The following is a 14,288-nucleotide window of genomic DNA, read 5'->3' as shown; positions in this document are numbered from 1 at the left end:
GAATGTGACATTTATTCTTCTAACCTAGCAAATTTCAAAGAAAAGTATGTTTAGATGAAATATTAATGTCTGTCTAAATCCTTTGTCAGTATAGAGCAAATCAGAGAAAAAAGTTGTTTGCAATTGGAGAAGACAGAATAGAAGAACCTGGAATATGACCTTAGAAAAGAAAGAATAGTTGAATAGGGGTGAATTAAAGCTGCAGCTGATTCCAGTCTTCTGATTGCCAGTCCATCTCTTCCATCAGGAGACTAAAAAGCACAAGATTGTTAAGACCTTGAAAGGACTTTCAAATTGAGTCCTGAAAATGAGTGTTACAGTAAGAATTAAAGGAAACTGTTACCTAACTTGGCTTTGACTGCTCATTGCTCAAGAATACAATACTGAGAGACAAGTGGTAGGCAAAAGGAAAGATAGCTTTGTTGAGGAAGCCAGTAATCCTGGGATGAAGGTGGACTTATGTCCCAAAGAACCAACTCCCAATTACCCAGGTTTGGCTGAGAGATTACATAGGGAAAAGAAAGGGCTACAAGCTGGAGAGGGGGCAATCTTGTATTTTCAGAGGTGATGTCTTGGTCACATGATTCCAGGTAGCCATCAAGTCTTGCTTGCAGCCAGAACATTATCTAAGTCAGAAATCTCTGGCTAGCTAGTCCTGAAAAGCAAGAAATAAGGGACAAAGACAAAGGTGAAGCAGATAGAACTAATCTTCAGTCTTGATAGGCATCATCAGGTTTTTCCATTAGCAGCAAGCTAAGCTAAGTTAGTGGTGGTCTAGGGTAGAAGTCAGGTATGGTAAGCATAAAGTCACAGCCATATCATAAGTAAGAAATAGAGTTGGAATAATACCGAGAAGATGAGAGTCTCTAGTTACAGTCTCACTGCCTCAGTTACAAAAATACCTTCATTATTTAAAAATTCCTCGAGGTAACATGGAATGAGTGCAACCACTCTCAGTTAAAAGTGAATTTCTCGGTTTGCAAAGTGATACAACTAAATCGAGATGCCCCAGTGCTCTATTTTAGAACACAAAGCCCTATTCCAGGAATCTTTTGCCCATCCTGTGACTAGTTAATAATTAATAATATTAATTATGAAAAAGGAAGGAAAGATATAAGCATCTAGAATAAAATGAGAAACATACTTTTAAAATTTTATTGAATTTATATTTCCAATGTTTTTTTAATTTTTATTTTTTGTAAGCATTATTTTCACTCTTAAATGAAATTCTTTCTATGTAGCTTTTCTCTTCTCATCCTTACTTACTTCTCTCTCTCTCTTCCTCTTTTTCCCTTTCTTTCTTCTGTTCTTCCTTTGAGAGATCTTTTTGAGGTGATGAAAATGTTCTGCATAAATTTAATTAGATCATGGTGATGGTTGCACAACTTGGTAAATATTCTAAAAACCACTGAATTGTGTATTTTAAATGAGTGAGCTCTATGGCATGTAAATTATATACATATACATATACATTTCACTTTTTTACAAAGGGAAATTCCAACCAGAGGTTAACTAAGGTGACTGGACTGGAGTAAGTAAAGTACAAGGACACTGGGTCTTTTCTCAGATTGATTACAACAAATCACAAGGCTAGACATTGAGTTTTAGGACTCAACTGGTAAGTCCTTTCAGGTCATAACAATCTTGCTTTTTTTAGTCTTGAGATGGAAGAGATGGACTGACAATCAGAAAATTGGCATCAGTCGCAGCTTTCATTCACCTATATCAATTTGTGGACTTTGTGTCCTACATCCTGGGAAGGGAGACTGTCAGTGATAATTCAGAGACAAGATTTTCCATTTATGAAGACAAGCCATGGTATAGCAAGCTCTTGAATATATTCAATTGAAAGATGCATAAAAAGCATACAAAACATGCAAGACATTTACTGCATTTAATCATATATAGTTGAATAAATATATATATATATATATATTTAAATTTATTTATTTATTTATTTTTGGCTGCATTGGGTCTTCGTTGCTTTGTGCTGGCTTTCTCTAGTTGTGGCGAGTGAGGGCTACTCTTCGTTGCGGTGCGCAGGCTTCTCATTGTGGTGGCTTCTGTTGTGGCAGAGCCCGGGTTCTAGGCATGCGGGCTTCAGTAGTTGTGGCACATGAGCTCAGTAGTTGTGGTTTGCAGGCTGTAGAGCTCAGGCTCAGTAGTTGTGGCACACAGGCTTAGTTGCTCTGTAGCATGTGGGATCTTCCCGGGCCAGGGCTCAAACCCGTGTCCCCTGCATTGGCAGGTGGATTCTTACCACTGTGCCACTGGGGAAGTCCTGGGTAAATATATTTGAACACTTGTTTCTAAAGTCTGGTAAGCTTTATTCATTTTCAGGTAAATGCCAGATCACAATGGTGAAGATTGAGTTTTTGAAAAAGTATTATAATTTCTGTTTTTGAAAAAGTTTTGGGTGCCCTGAAAATATTTTTTGCCTACATCAGGAAATTTTTCAAAATACTTAACAGTTAAACTCCATTTTAAAACTGGGACAGCGAGAATCCAGCAAATTCATATATGTGTGAAATAATACAAATACAAGGTTGTTTTCTTTTCATTGTTTTGTAAAGCAGAGTCAATTTGGTTGTTTTTGTTGCCTCATCTCACTCATGACAGGAAATTCCTTTTCCCGTTATCTCTCTCTCTCTTTTTTTAATTCTTTCATAGTTACATGTTTTATTAATCAGTCTGAGAAAAGTCATTGATTTTCATTTTGTACAGCATTATCTTGTAAGTATAAAATACAGTGAAACTTCCAAGCTTTTTGCGTATCAGAGCTGAAACTGAAAGTATCTCCATAATTGAATTTTCACTTCTTATTTGTAATAAGTTTATCCTTAGGAGGATACTTCATAGTGTTTGATCACAGATGAGTTTGAGCATTGCTATCACTCAATAATGTTAAGCATCTGTCAGGTTCTCTCCTATACTATATATTAATTTTTTCTCCATTAAGCAAATATTTATTGGCGGCCTGTGGGAATAAGATACACGTAGGTCCTCTTTCCTTGGTATATTCACAAAAGCCTCTGAAACTAAATTTCCAAGTCAGGCCATACTAAGGCCTGGCATAATAAGTTTTCATCGTTAACAGTTTTTTTGTGTTTGTGGTTTTCTTTTTTTTTTATTATTTCAATTTTTTATTATATATTGTTTTTAAAATTCCAGTTTCCAATTGTTCGTTGTCCTGTTATCTCTTATCGAACACTGGCAGCTTTTAAAGCATGGCTCGTTGGATTATAAAGGATTGTTGTTTTGTTACATTTGCTCAAACTAGTGCTATTTGCTACAACTACCCAGTAGTTTCTTTACACTTACTTACTTTCTTTACTTTCTGTGCCAGAAATTGCTTACACACTCTAAATTATGGGAATAGCTCAGGTGATCTTTGTTAGCAGGAAGGAAGATGCATTTTAAGTTTTTTTCCCAGTGGTAACTATATACTATAATTTATTCAAATTAGTTAAAAACAGCAAAAATATATTACTATAGAATGTCTAGAGAATTAGTTCATATTTATTCAACTATGCTATCATTTGAAAAACTATTTTCACTTCATTTTAAAACGCTGCTCCTTTGTAAAACATGAGTGTATCCAATCTTAATGGGAGTCTGACATCATGGGAAAAATTGTTTAAAATGAGAATTCAGAAGATCCTTATTGATTATCTGGTCTCACCTCCTCAATGACAAAGAGCAGATTTGTTCTTTTAAGGAGGAACTTTTATTTCCCCCATTTAAAACTCTTAAATCAGTCACAGTCATTAATAACTTTGGTAGCCCTACCTATGTAAAAATTATGAAATTTTAAATATGTGAAGTCCAAACTAACAGAGTTTATATTTTAACTTGGAATATTTGTGTGCTTATGTGTGCATGCGTGTGTATGTGTGTTGTGGTGTGTGTCTGTTTTGTGTTTACAGAGGGATGTAGGAGTTAATACAATGATAAAATGTCAATATGCCAAAATATATTTTTTCTTTTAGAATATTTTTACTAAAATTTCAGATTAAAAACATGAAGGGTTATCGTTCCCAGCCTTTTTAAAATTTTATTTTAATTTTTAAAATTATTTATTTATCTATTTAAATTTTTATTGGAGTATAGTTGATTTATAATATTGTGTTAGTTTCAGGTATACAGCAAAGTGAATTAGTTATACATATACATATATCCATTCTTTTTCAGATTCTTTTCCCATATTGGTTATTACAGATTATTGAGTAGATTTCCCTGTGCTATACAGTAGGTCCTTGTTGGTTATCTATTTTATTTTATTATTATTATTTTTTTAACATCTTTATTGGAATATAATTGCTTTAAAATGTTGTGTTAGTTTCTGCTGTATACCAAAGTGAATCAGCTATACATATACATATATCCCCATATCTCCTCCCTCTTGTGTCTCCCTCCCACCCTCCCTATCCCACCCCTCTATGTGGTCACAAAGCACCGAGCTGATCTCCCTGTGCTATGCAGCTGCTTCCCACTAGCTATCTAATTTACATTTGGTAGTGTATATATGTCCATGTCACTCTCTCACTTTGTCCCAGCTTACCCTTCCCCCTCCCTATGTCCTCAAGTCCATTCTCTACATCTGCATCTTTATTCCTGTCCTGCCCCTAGGTTCTTCAGAACGATTTTTAAAATTTAGATTCCATATACATGTGTTAGCATACGGTATTTGTTTTTCTCTTTCTGACTTACTTCCCCCTGTATGACAGACTCTAGGTCCATCTACCTCACTACAAATAACTCAATTTCGTTTCTTTTTATGGCTGAGTAATATTCCATTGTATATATGTGCCACGTCTTCTTTATCCATTTATCTGTCAGTGGACACCTAGGTTGCTTCCATGTCCTGGCTATTGTAAATAGTGCTGCAATGAACACTGTGGTACATGTCTCTTTTTGAATTATGGTTTTCTCAGGGTATATGCACAGTAGTGGGATTGCTGGGTCATCTGGTAGTTCTATTTTTAGATTTTGAAGGAGCCTCCATACTGTTCTCCATAGTGGCTGTACCAATTTACATTCCCACCAACAGTGCAAGAGTGTTCCCTTTTCTCCACACCCTCTCCAGCATTTATTGTTTGTAGATTTGTTGATGATGGTCATTCTGACTGGTGTGAGGTGATACCTCATTGTGGTTTTGATTTGCATTTCTTTAACTATTAGTGATGTTAAGCATCCTTTCATGTGTTTATGGGCAATCTGTATATCATCACCAGCCTTTTGTTGTTGGTACTTCCATCCACTCATTCAGTCATTGATCAATCAATTAAAATTTTTTTTTGTCTCATATGTGGCAGGTTTGGGGTTAAAACCATAAAGAAGGCATAGCTTTTGCATTTGAGAATCTTTTTGGTTTAATAGAGTGAAAGTATGTATAAATTAATAATTTCAAATAGTGTGACAGAGAATATATGGAGACGTATGGAGGGAGTGGCCATCTTTTTCTGAGTGGAGCACTCAAATACATGCTTAATATGGGAAAAAGCTTTACAGGCAGAGGGACAGGTAGAGCTGCAGAATGGAAGTATGAAGGACTTAGCAGGAGAATGGAAAAATCACATCTTCATTTTTAGAAATATAACTCTAGCTGCTTTTTGCTTTCATATGGAAAAACTCCTCAAGTAGAGCTAAGTAGCTGTTCTTTGTTTTTATTCAAAAGTGAAGTGTTGAACCTCCTTCTTCATATTTTCTTTATTTTTAAAATATTTCTCATGTCAAAAAATTCAAAATTAAAAAAATTCATTCACAATGTAGATAAACATTGAATAACCTCTGGACATACTGTTATTTTCTTGACCTTTTCATTTCTCTTTGTTTATTTTTTTATCCATCATGTATTATACCCTTTAAATATTATATTTATTCCTCTCAAAATTCTCCAAATTCCTTTTAATACTTCAGCCCCGAATTCATCAGGTTTCATTTGAAGTGTTAATTAGTGATAAATTTAACTTGGAATTAGTTCTTATCAATGGCCTTTTGAAACAATAAATTTAGCCATAGTAATTGGTTAATTTCTAAGAATAAATTTGGTTGTCGTGCTTGTACAAACACATATGTATGTGTATATATACACATGTACATATATATTACACATACACTACACACACATACTGCACATACACACACACATATATATAACTTACATATGATTCTCTGTATACATATATATAAATATATACATATACTCATAAATTCATTCCTGGAACTAAATGATAGGCCATTCTTTCAACCTTTTCCTACACTTGAATAGCCTTTGTCGATTTGATGTTTTATTTGTTGTTTGGAAAACATGAAACTTAAAAGTAGAACTTAGTTTAGATTTGCTTTTCACTTTATATTATGAAGCTCTGATGTATTTTCTAATTTAGTTGAATATGTGCACACCTATTTAAAGTAAATAAGCATTCAAATTAAATAGAGAATTTTAGTAAAATATTAACTAGTTTTGAACTCAGGCAGGAGTTTTGATTTAGAAAAAAAAGCCCTGCAGCACATTAAAAAGAAATTTTCTCAACTGTTACTGAAAATACCTTTTTCTTTCGTAAGCCTTTTCCAGGACACACAGGTTACAGGATGTAATAAAACTCTCTTTCTTACTGTGACTACATGAGAGCAGTGGACTTTCTCTTGCCTGTGCTAATTAGAGGCACTGACCCTATAGAGGCACTATTTATTTCTCTGCTGCTTCAGTTTCCAGACCCCTGGACTCCTCAAACATCTCTTTGACCTCCTTTCTGAGAAGTACTGCCTAGAAGATGAGCTGTTCACAAATCAGGTAGAGATTCAGGTTAACCTTTAGTACTATATGGTCTGCTTTTCAAAAGTCAAGCATGGGTGGCTTCTTTTCCTTAGCTGTTTCCAGTTTATTCACTGCTCCTGAGGATGAAAAAAAGTCAAGTTCTACCAGCTGAAGGTGAGTTTTTGAGAAACTCTATTTGTTTATAATTGTGCCCTGCTTTTCTGTAGCACTACACTCAAAGAGCCCAGTAAAGTATAGAAATTTTTTATCCCGTTTTAAAGATGAGGAAATGTCTTTATTCCTTTAAAACTGTTGTATGTGTTTGTAGAAACAATTTATTCCCACTTTATAGTCCTAATGAAAGAAGTAAATCTGGAATATGTGATTTACCCTTGGCCATATAGGTAATGAAAATGAGAATTAGTACCAGTTTTAACTTATTCCTAAGGTAGTATTCTTTCTGCTGCGCAACGCTGCGTACACCCTTATGCCTCTTTCATTAGTTTTAAATAAAACAATAGATTCTTCCAAAAATTCCATGTCTATGACCTGATTGCATTTAAAGAGTACTACATCCTTGTAAAACATACTCTTTTAGAAATTCCTGAGAAAGAATTATTTTAAATTTTAAAACTGTGATGAAAAACAAAATTTCTGTACTAATCAGTATTTTTGAGCCCCATATAATTTTAGTAACTAAAAAGTCAGTTAAAGGTATTATTGTGAAAAATTTAACATGTCAAAATGATTTTCATTATGAGTTAACAGAAATATAAATATTCATGAATTAACATTTTAAAATGGATAAAGTTGAGTTGAAAATAGCACTTTTAAAATTTATTTCTTTTTACTTATTTTCAGACTTCCATCATGTTTCTATTTTTTTTTTTTTTTTTTTTTTTTTTGTGGTATGCGGGCCTCTCACTGTTGTGGCCTCTCCCGTTGCGGAGCACAGGCTCCGGACGCGCAGGCTCAGCAGCCATGGCTCACGGGCCCAGCCGCTCCGCGGCATATGGGATCCTCCCAGACCGGGGCACGAACCCGCATCCCCTGCATCGGCAGGCGGACTCTCAACCACTGCGCCACCAGGGAGGCCCCATGTTTCTATTTTTAAAAACATATATGTATATATTATGTTTCTATATATGTATATATGTATATGCATATACACACAATATATATGTATATGTATGTGTGTATATATGTGTGTGTGTGTGTGTGTGTGTGTGTGTGTGTGTGTGTGTACTTGAATTTCAGTCTTGAAAATAAACCTTCTTTAAAGTCAGGTCTATCTTTGCTTCATTTCAGGATACTTTGGTATTTCATTTACTACAGATATTAAAAAATAATCGTGTCTTCTTAAATGTGCAGCTATTGGAGGAATCATTCTCTGGCCTTGTGATAGAAATCTTTCTGTTGAATTAGATGGTCAAATGTAAAGTTGAGTAGCTGAGATTGTTATTTGAATTGATAGCAAAGAGAACTACTAACTAACAACACATGAAATATACCTTTTAAAAATTGCGACTCTTTTAATCCTTTAAAATTTTTACAAGTGTAAATTTTATAATATAAAAAATACTTTATCAAAATTACTAGTATCAGTTGAATTGAATTCACTCTAATAGTTGTAAATTGTTTCTAATTTTTATTATGAAAAATTTCAGACATGTGCAGAGTTCATGGTAGTGTAATGAACCCTCATGTATCTCTCACCCACCTTCAGCAATTTCCATGCATGGCCATTCTGTTCATCCGTATGTTTTTCCTTACCTCTCTCCTAGTATTATTTTGATGCAAATTCTAACATTCTCTAATTTCATCCATGAGTACTTCTGTGTGAATCTCTAAAAGATAAAACCATTATAAATGTAATTGTTATGCCATTATGACATGAAAATAATAATTCTTTAATAGCATCAATAGCTAGCCATGTTTAAATTCCCAGTTGTCTGATAAACATAATAGTGTTTTCAATTTGCTTGTTTTAAATATAACCTATAATCCTTAACAAGTCCATAATTTACAATTTTTCATGGGTCTTTTCAGTATCATTTAATCAGTAATTTTCTCCTTCATCTTTCTTTCTTTTTCCCCCCATGTAACAAATAAATGTTGAAGAAGCCTGGTCCTTTGTGCTGTAGAGTTTCTCACCATCTGAATTTTAATGATGGCATCCCTGTGGAGTAGTTTAACATGTTCCTCAGTTCTCTGAATTTTCTGTAAAATGTTAACGATACAGATTTTGATCAGAATCAGGTTTGATTTTCTTTTGGCAAATCTGTCTCCTAGTGGTGTAGTGTTCTTTCATCAGGAGTTATATAACTTTTGCTTGCTTTTCTTGTTTGGCATTAAGTAGCCACTGATGCTCAAAGGCTCCACTAATTTATTAGGGATTGAAAATGAATGTTCCAATTCTATCATTACTTTTACAGTTACTAGTAGGATACTTCTAAAGAAAAAACTGCCCTTCATCTACTATTGTGTTAACTAATGAAATAGTTTACATAGGAAAGTCAAGATAAATGATTGGTTCTTTCCCTTTATTTGCTGGCTCTCAAAATAGTGAATTTGTTTTCTAGCATTTTTCAATGTTGAGAGATGAATTATCCTTTCTTATTCCTATTAGCTCATGAATTTAGACATATTTGACATGTTTCAATCAATTTCAGTTATTATTCTAATTGATGATGAATTTTCCATTGGGGCCTTTTCAACCTTATACTTATTAGACTATGTACAATTCCTGTCCCAGACATTGAATCAGCCATTTGTCCAAGGAACTTTGGCTCTTTAGTGGGAAGTACTATTTTTCAAGACCAAAACTTGGGTGCCAGAGTGCTGTTCATTGCTACTGGAGTTGGCTGTTTCTAACCTTTCATTATTCCTTTTTTTTTAAAGATAAAAATAGGTCTTGAGTTTACACTGATTGTTCCAGTTTGAAATCAGGACTGTAGAGCTTTTACTTAACTATTTCTGTTTCACATATGTATCTTCTTTCACCTGCATTAAGAATCCCAGTTCTCAATACCAATGAAGACAAAAGAATATAACGATATTCATTGTTATCCCACTTTATAGACAAAAGAGACTCAGAGTCACAATTCCAGTACTATCTCACTTATATGATTACCGAGTTTAAATTTTGTTTGCACTTCCTTTTGTCCTTATGATATATCCCCTTAGAGATATTAGGTCAGATTATTCTGTTTTAGAGTCACATGAAATAGCTCTTGTCTGTATAGTTATACTACCAACTGGATACATATTTAGGGTCATACTTTTCATTTTATTTTCTATTTTCAGAAATTGCCCTTTTTAAATTTAATTTTGCTTTATAATTTAGTAAAAATTTACCTGTTTTCAAAGTTCAATCTATTAAACAATGTATACTTAAAGAAGACAGGCCTTAATCTTTGTCCTCCATTTGTTGAAATTTTACTGCATTAAACATATATCATTTCTTTTCTCTCTCCCTCTCTCTTTCTCCCTCTATATGTATATATTATATGCATACATATATATATACATACACATGCATATACATACATTTATACATCCACTATATAGTACATAATAACACACACATAAATATAAAATTTTTTTCTGAACTGTTTGAGATGAAGTAGCAGACATGCTGTCCCATTACCCCTTATTAGTTCGACAACTTTCTCCTAAAAACAAGGACATTCTCCTTTATAACCACAGTATAGCCATCAAAATCACAAAATTAATATTGAATTCCATCATCTCACTCACAAACTCTATTCATGTTTTGCTGAGAGTCCCAATAGTATCCTTCAAGATCCAATTTAAGGATCGCATATTACATTTAGCTGTCTCTTTAATCTCTTTAATCTCTCAGCTTGGAAAGTTACCAGTCTTCCCGTTCCTTTCATGACCTTGACATTTTTAAAGAATACTGGCTACTTTGCAGAGTATCTCTCAATTTGGGTTTGTCTGATGTTTTCTCATGATTAGATTCAAGTTATACTCTTGTGGTTTGAGCACCACAGAAGTGTTGCTGTGTTCTCCGTGCATCAGGAGCCACATGGTGTCTGTATGTCCCAATACCAGTGATCATTTTCTCAACATTTTTAATATGGTATCTGCCTTATTTCTCTTCTGTAAAGTTTGGCAATGAGTAGTTTTATGCAAATGAGTAACTAATATTTGGGAGAGATATTTTAAAACCTTCTGAATAACTTGATCTACATCAAATTTCACCTATTAGTTTTAGCACTGATAACACTTATCTTAATTAGTTATTGCTGTGATGGTTGCCAAATGATGGCTTTTTAATTCTGTCATTCCTTCTATATTGGCGTTCTACTATAAAGTACAATTTTCCTTTTCCGTGACGTATGTATTATTCAGTTGGCCAAAAAGTTCGTTCAGGTTTTTTCCATAAGATGTTATGAAAAACCCAAATGAACTTTTTGGCTAACCCAATAATTATTTATAGCATTATTGACTCATGACTCCTATTTCATTCAATGGTTTATAATCCATTACTATCATTATTTATGTTCTTTAAATTGTCTCAATTGTAACCCTTTAGGCTCTTGTGTCACTTTGACATACCTCCATCATTCTTTGAGCACTTTTTTGCTTTTTGAGCAGAAGAGGTTCGGGTTCATCTTGTACTTTCTCTGCCTCAGCCCTGGTATCAGTCATTTCTCCAAGGCCTGCCAACACTTCCCTTGACAAAGAATACACAGGAAGTGGCTGGCTGGTCCCAGGTCAGCTTGGTCAACATGTCAGTTTAGTCCTGAGTAAGCCCCTGGGCTAGATTGAGTCCTGGCTCTATGAACCGTTCATTTTATTTTATGTTTTGTTTTAACCTCTTGTTTTCCTATGGCATTCAATATCTGATCTCTTCTTCTCTCCCTTCTCATTAACTCCAGCATCTGACTCAAAGTAACAGTCTTTATTTTGCTGTTTATGTATAAAATACAATTAGCAAGCTCATTCTACTTTTCACATAATTTCCATGGTTACATTCATTTTTGATACCGTCCTTTATCAGTATTGCACATTATATGTTCTACCCTGTACTCATCATTTCTTCTTGGTTTTACATATGAATATATATATCTTTTAAAATTTGACTTATTTTTTGAGATGAAATTCACAACATGAAAATAACTATTTTAAAGTGTGCAGTTCAGTGATATTTAGTCCATTCACAGTGTTCTTTAAACACTGTCTCTATCTAGTTACAAAACATTTTCATTGCCCTAAAAGAAAACCCCATACCTAGTAAGCAGTGAGTCCTCATTCCTACCTCCTCCCAGCACCTGGCCACCAGCAAGTTGCTTTCTGATTTACTCATTCTAGATATTTCAAAGAAATGGGATCATATAATATCTGGCTTTTAGTGTCTGATTTCTCTCACTTTAGTATAATGTTTTTGAAGATTCATCCACGTTGTAGCATATACTAACACCTCAGTCCTTTTAATGGCTAAATAATATTCCATTGTGTATATATACCACATTTTTGTTTAACCATTCATCCATTAATGAACATTTAGGTTGTTTCCACCTTTTGATTATTGTAAATAGTGCTGCTATGAGCATTTGCGACAAGTATATGAGTACTTTTTTCAATTCTTTTGGGTCAATTCCTGGATCATGGGGTAATGCTATGTTTAACTTTTGAGGAACAGCCAAACTGTTCCATAGTGGTTGCATCATTTTACATTCTCTCCAGCAGTATCTCCACACTCACTAACACGTTATTATCTGTTTTTTAAAAATTATTATTATAGTGATTCTAGTGAGTGTGAAATGGTATCTCATGGTTTCAATTTGCATTTCCCTAATGATTAATGATGTTGAGCATCTTTTCATGTTCTTGTTGGCCATTGGTATATCTTTGGAGAAACGTCTTTTCAAGTCCTTTGACCATTTTTAATTGGGTCGTTTGCCTTTTTGTTGTTTGAGTTGTAAATGTTCTTTATATAGTGAAGATATATTTAGTGTTCACCACTAGCCTTATGTAATTGTTTCTCTTGTTAGTTTGGCTGCCTGAAGGTGATAATTCAGGAAGACCTGATAGGAATGCTTCCTTAGTTCTCACATGCTGACAACAGTTGGTCTACACCTTAATATTTCAAAGGTATTTGCTTGATCTAAAATCATTAGTTCCCATTTTCCTTTCTTCAGTTGTCTTCTGCCATTAGCATTGTTGTTAAAACTTTGATTTCAATCTGACTTTTTTCTTCTTTATAAGTGCCTTGGAGTTGTTGCCTACATTCTCAAAGGTTTTTTTTTTTTCTTTCACTTTAAATTTTACTGGAATTTGACGAGAACATGTCTTGTTGGTCATTTTGGTGACTTTGTCCAAGTATACAATGTAATATTCATATGCACATATTTTTAAATCTTTTTTTCCTTTTTAGTAAAGTTTTTTTTTTTAATTTTTAATTTTAGTATTCATTCTGTCCCATTGTTGTGGTTGTCTCCTTTGAGGACTCATTATATGTTGGGTTATTTTTTCTGCATTCTATATTTAGAGACTTCCTCTCAAATCCTTTGTATCTCTTTCTTCATTTCTTTTTTTTAAACTTAAAAAATTCTTTCTATTTTTCTCTTTTAGTTCTTTATAGCACTATAAAGACTGTTTTCATTCTTCTGGTTTAGTTTTTCCTTCTGAAATTACTTATTTCATTTATTTCTAAATTTTCTGAGTTTCGTCACCTAATTTTTGAGTTTTCCTAATTTTTTTTTTTGTGTGTGTGGTACACGGGCCACTCATTGTTGTCACCTCTCCCGTTGTGGAGCACAGGCTCCAGACACGCAGGCTCAGCAGCCATGGCTCAAGGGCCTAGCTGCTCCACGGCATGTGGGATCTTCCCAGACTGGGGCATGAACCCATGTCCCCTGCATCGGCAGGTGGACTCTCAACCACTGCACCACCAGGGAAGCCCCAAGTTTTCCTAATTTTTATTCTGTTGTTTTTCAGGTCTTCTGTTATTTTCTTAATTTATTTTGGCTTATTTTAAAAAATTAGGCTAGAGATTTAATTTGATTTGTTGGCAAGTCTTTTGACATGCTTTCATTGCTTATAATGACATTATTCTCTTCTCATTTTCTTTTATACTTTTATTACAATTTTATGAGATTCTAATACACTTTTTTTCATTTAAATATTTTTGGCATGAGATTAGGTTTGCTGAAAGTTTGAACAAAAGTAGTGGCTTACAATGTCTTTTCTAGCTTCATAATGCTAAAATTCTCTCTTCTGTGGATAGCTTCATACTTTCAGATTCTGGCCTTGTCTTCTCCCCTAAGTTTTTCTGGACTTTTTCTTTAGTCACCATTATTTCAGTTTATCTCAGTTGTTTCTCTTCCCAGAAGTTATCTTTATGGGAGGCTCTAATGGGTAGCTTTTGGAAATTCATAGCACCCAGCTTGCTCTGACCATTTTGGACCTTAACTCAAATCTCTTGCCCACCCCAGTGAGTTGGAATGGAAAATTCCCTCTCAATTACTACAGCTCTCACTGAGAACCTGTTGGCTAT

General features: G+C 34.0%; 1 protein-coding gene across 7 annotated transcripts in view; it reads left to right on the top strand.

Moving 5' to 3' along the window:
* The window catches only part of GULP1 (GULP PTB domain containing engulfment adaptor 1), a 274,219-nt gene that overhangs the window by 106,863 nt on the left and 153,068 nt on the right, over positions 1-14,288 (top strand). Inside the window, exon 3 of one of the 7 annotated variants that reach the window (XM_082630031.1) lies at positions 6,712-6,796. The exons of the other annotated variants lie outside the window; for them this stretch is intronic. The gene's annotated coding sequence lies outside the window, so the exon portion shown is untranslated. The remainder of the gene's footprint in view (positions 1-6,711; positions 6,797-14,288) is intronic. 7 annotated transcript variants of the gene reach the window in all.

Source organism: Mesoplodon mirus, assembly GCF_964341445.2.
Source record: "Mesoplodon mirus genome assembly, chromosome: 8".
Lineage (NCBI taxonomy): Eukaryota > Metazoa > Chordata > Mammalia > Artiodactyla > Ziphiidae > Mesoplodon > Mesoplodon mirus.
Note: the sequence above shows the minus strand (reverse complement) of the source record. Positions and strands in the feature narration are given on the sequence as shown.